At 42.0% G+C, this 4,590-nt stretch overlaps 1 pseudogene; it reads left to right on the top strand.

Annotated features, from left to right (window-relative positions):
- Positions 1 to 862: 862 nt before the first annotated feature.
- Positions 863 to 1,724, top strand: LOC118838821 (annotated as a pseudogene).
- Positions 1,725 to 4,590: the final 2,866 nt, after the last annotated feature.

A 4,590-nucleotide genomic window follows, 5' to 3' on the forward strand; every position in this document is an offset into this window, starting at 1 on the left:
TGTATGCACCATTGTGCTAAATGCTGGGGATAGAAAGAAAGGCAAAAACCATAGTCCCTTCTCTCAAGAAGTTCATATTCTGTTCTAATGGGAAAGACAATATGCAAACAACTAAGTCCATACAAGATATATACAGCATAAATAGAAGGTAATCTCAGAGGGAAAGCACTAGCAGGAAGTCTTCCTGTAGAAGGTGCACTTGAGCTGAGTTTTGAAGGAAGCCAGGAAGAGAGGCCTGGGAGGTAAGAATATCTATACATCAAGATGGGAAATGGAGCTTCATGTATGAGAAACAGAATGTAGGCGATACAGCTAGATCAAAGAGTTTTATGTGAAAGGGAGTAAAGTAAGTACAAGAAGACTAGAAAAATAGGAAAAAGCCAGATTATAAAGTGCCTTAAAAGCCAAATGGAGGATGTTTTATTTAATCCTAGAGGTAATAGGGAGCTACTGGAGTTTTTTGATAAGGGAGGGGTGATATAGTCAGACCTATGCTTTAGGGGGAAAATTTACTTTGGCAGCTAAATAGAGAATTGATTAGAGTGAAGAAAAAACTTGAGGTGGAGAGACAAGTTAGAAGACTATTGTAATTGTCCAGTCAAAATGTGATGAGGGCACTGTACTAAGGCTGTGTGGCTATACAGAGAAGGGGATGGCATTCTGTGAAGGTAGAATGACAAGATATAGTAACAGATTACATATATGGGGTCACTGTAAATGAGCACTTGAGGATGACATCAAAATTTTAAGCTAGGGTGACCAGGAGAATGGTGGTAACCTCAACAGTAATTCTGGCAATGGAGGTGCCAATAAAAAAAGGTGGTCATTGAAACTTTTTTTAAAATGCACAGAACAGGCTAAGATGGCGGCGGCGGCGAACGGAGCCGCCGGGGGCGAGCGGGACTGGGGGTCCCGGGGCGGTGCTGCAGGCAGCCGCCGGCATGTACAAGCAGCTCAAGGGCGAGTGGAACCGCAAGAGCCCCAACCTGAGCAAGTGCGGCGAGGAGCTGGGCCGCCTCAAGTTGGTGTTGTTGGAGCTCAACTTCCTGCCTACCACGGGCACAAAACTGACCAAACAGCAGCTCATCCTGGCCCGTGACATCTTGGAGATTGGTGCCCAGTGGAGCATCTTGCGGAAGGACATACCCTCCTTTGAGCGATACATGGCTCAGCTTAAATGCTATTACTTTGACAACAAGGAGCAGCTCCCCGAGTCGGCCTACATGCACCAGCTTCTGGGCCTCAATCTGCTCTTCCTGCTGTCCCAGAACCGAGTTCCATACCGAGCTGGAGCGACTACCTGCTAAGGACATCCATACCAACGTCTACATCAAGCACCCTATGTCCTTAGAGCAGTACCTGATGGAAGGAAGCTACAATAAGGTGTTCCTGGCCAAGGGAAATATCCCTGCTGAGAGCTACACATTCTTCATTGACATTTTGCTGGACACGATAAGGGATGAGATTGCCGGCTGCATTGAGAAGGCCTATGAAAAGATCCTGTTTGCAGAAGCCACGAGAATCCTTTTCTTCACCACCCCCAAGATGACTGAATATGCCAAAAAGAGAGGATGGGTCCTGGGCCCCAGCAATTACTACAGCTTCAAGTGCCAGCAGCAGAAGCCTGAGGATACAACTATCCCCTCCACAGAGCTGGCTAAGCAGGTCATCGAATATGCAAGGCAGCTGGAAATGATTGTCTGAGGAGGACTGGGGGGGGGGGGGGGTGGCAGGCTGATAGACTTATTTAAAAGGGAAGAGTATGGGTCAATAAATGACGTAAAATCAAAAAAAATGCACAGAACAAAGTTCAGAAGTAACTATAGACAAGCAGAATAATTTTGAAAGTAATATGAATATACATGCTTTTTTATTTTTTTAAACATTCATTTTTTAAAACTTTGAATTCTAAATTCTCTCCCTCCCTCTAACCCCTCCCCCACCCATTGAGAAGGCAAGCATATTATATACTTTTAAAAAAAGCATGTGGGACTAAATGAAGATTCAGTTTCATATACAACCCTCTTTTTGTGTCCTGCTGTGTATCTGAAAAGGCTCTTTCCCACACCTGACCCCTACACTGTATAAGTTCAGAATGAGGGGGCTGGGAGCTAAAGGAGACTGAGAAGGAACCATCATACAAGAAGAACCAGGGGAGAGCAATGTTATGAAAAACTTGAAGTGAAAGTATTTAGGAGGACAGGGAGATTGACAGTGTCAAAGGCTTCAGAGAAATCAAGGACGAGTATTGAAAAAAGGCCATTGGATTTGACTAGAGATCATTGGTATCTTTGGATAGATTCGTTGCATTTGAATGATGTCGTCAGAACTCAGAGTGCAGAGGTTTAGAAGAGAGTGAGAAGAGCAAGCAGAGGCACCTGGTGCATACCTTTCTCAAGGAGCAGAAAAGAGGAGAGGTGGGATGGCATCTAGTGGCATGTATGTCATAGCTGAGACTATAATAGTTATCTTTTATCCACTTAGTTTTTCCTGTGTGCAGAATCAGGCCAAACTCTTTAAAATGATTCTGGATGCCCTTTCAAAGGTTCTGCTGGTGTTTTGGGGCTTGATGTTATCAATATTATCATCTGTCTCATTTTCCATCAGCTGCTTTGATGCTTGCTTTGGATTCTAGGACTATCCCCTTCCCCAGGATAAGTTCATCACCTGAAATCTCATCATTCACTCAGTATCCATCTTCCCTCCGATTGGAGGGTTGGAGGTCAGCCTGGGACCTCCCAAAGTCTTCCCTCTATAAAGCAAGAGCTCAGAATAACCACATTTTCCACCTGTTGCTCCAGTTTCCACTTCACAAATGGTAGCCTCTCCCACCCGTTTATCAGCTTCCTGTTGTGTAATATCTTCCCCCTTTAGATTGTATACTCCTTGAGGGCAGGGATTATCTTTTTTTTTATTTGCATCCCCAGCACTTAGCACAATGCCTGGAGCATAGTAGGTGCTTTAAAAAATATTGAGCATGATTATGCCTGTGTAAAGTTGCACCTGGAGGATCTCAGTCAGGAATCCCTCCTTCACTTGGGTATTTCACTAGACCTCCTTCATAACAGCAGGAAATATTTTTTAGTGAGCTTAACTACAGATGTCTCCAGGCCACACATCCTTGATCTGACTCGTGCCTTAGAGCCCTGCATTTCTGATTGGTGCCAGCTTGTCCAACTAGCCTACCTATCCCCACCATTATGCTACTCTTCTTGTGTTCCCTTTTCCTCCTCTGCTTTTCACTACTGGCTCTGGGAACAGTAATCAAATCACACTACCATTTCTGGAAAGAACATGTCAACCAACTGTCCTATAGTGCCACTCACCAAGCCTATGACCTCCTATTATAAAACACTGCTCCCAGGCTGCCATTCTTCAATATGTATGGTCTTTCCCAATTAGAGCATAAGTTCCTTGAGGACAAGGGCTATCTTTCTTTTGTTTGTAATCTCAGTGCCCAACACTTAATGTTTGCTTAATAAATACTTTCGCATACATCTGTTCCTGTTTCGTTTAAATTGAAATGATCTAAGGGTAGCCAAATGAGATTTCCTCTGTTGTTAGCATCTTTCAAGGAATGTTGCATGATTTTAAAATATGCATGGGAAATACCTTGTTGGAAAATCTTTTACGGTGTTATTTTGCTCTACTAAATCAAATGCTTTGGAGGGTCCAATGATAATCTTGCTTGTGAAAATCTGCCTAATGCATGCTACTACCTTCATCATGGTTTTGTGTATAGTCCTTTTTCTGCACTTCTATATATATGGAAATACATGTTTGATGTTTGTTAAGTACAAGATAAAATTTTTTAAAAAGCAATAAAAGACCTTGATACATGTACAGACCATTCTCATTAAAATTTTATATAAATGAGAAAGAATATGGGTGGGTATCCAGGACTGACAATATTTTACATATACATACATAGATTTTTATTTTTCAAGGCACCTTAAAAAAACATTCTTCAGTTCTACAAGCATTTATTAAACATTTATGTGCAAGACACTGGAGATACAAAAACAAAAGTCCCTGCCCTCAAGGAGCTAATACTCTACAAGGGGGTACAACATAGATAAAGATAAATAAATATAATTCATCTAAAGTAAATATATCAAAATTTTGGGGGGAGTGGACAGCACCTAAATAGGAGACATAACTTGAACTGAGTTTTGGAGGGAGCTAGAAATTCTGATAGGTGGGAGGAGGAAGAAGAAGAGGAGGAGGAGGAGGAGGAAAGCACTTCTAGGTATGGAAGATAGTCTGTGAAAAGGCAAACATAGGATATAGAATGTCATCTATGAAGAACAGCAAATAAGCCAGTTTAGCGGGACTACAGAATTTGTGTGAGGTGGAATAATGGGAAAAGTCCAAAGATTGGAGCAAGACTGTGAAGTTTGAAATGCCAGAGGAATTTGTATTTTATCCTATGGCTTGTAATTCTGTGAGTACACAGGGCAGGTGAAATCCTCATTTTACAGACGAGAAAACTAAGGCTTAATTTGAGAGGTGGAAGCGACTTGTATAAGGTCAAACAACTAGTACACAGAAAGACCAGGACTATTTTTGTTTGTTGTTTGTTCAATCATT

Source organism: Trichosurus vulpecula, chromosome 2 (genome assembly GCF_011100635.1).
Source record: "Trichosurus vulpecula isolate mTriVul1 chromosome 2, mTriVul1.pri, whole genome shotgun sequence".
Taxonomy (NCBI): Eukaryota; Metazoa; Chordata; class Mammalia; order Diprotodontia; family Phalangeridae; genus Trichosurus; species Trichosurus vulpecula.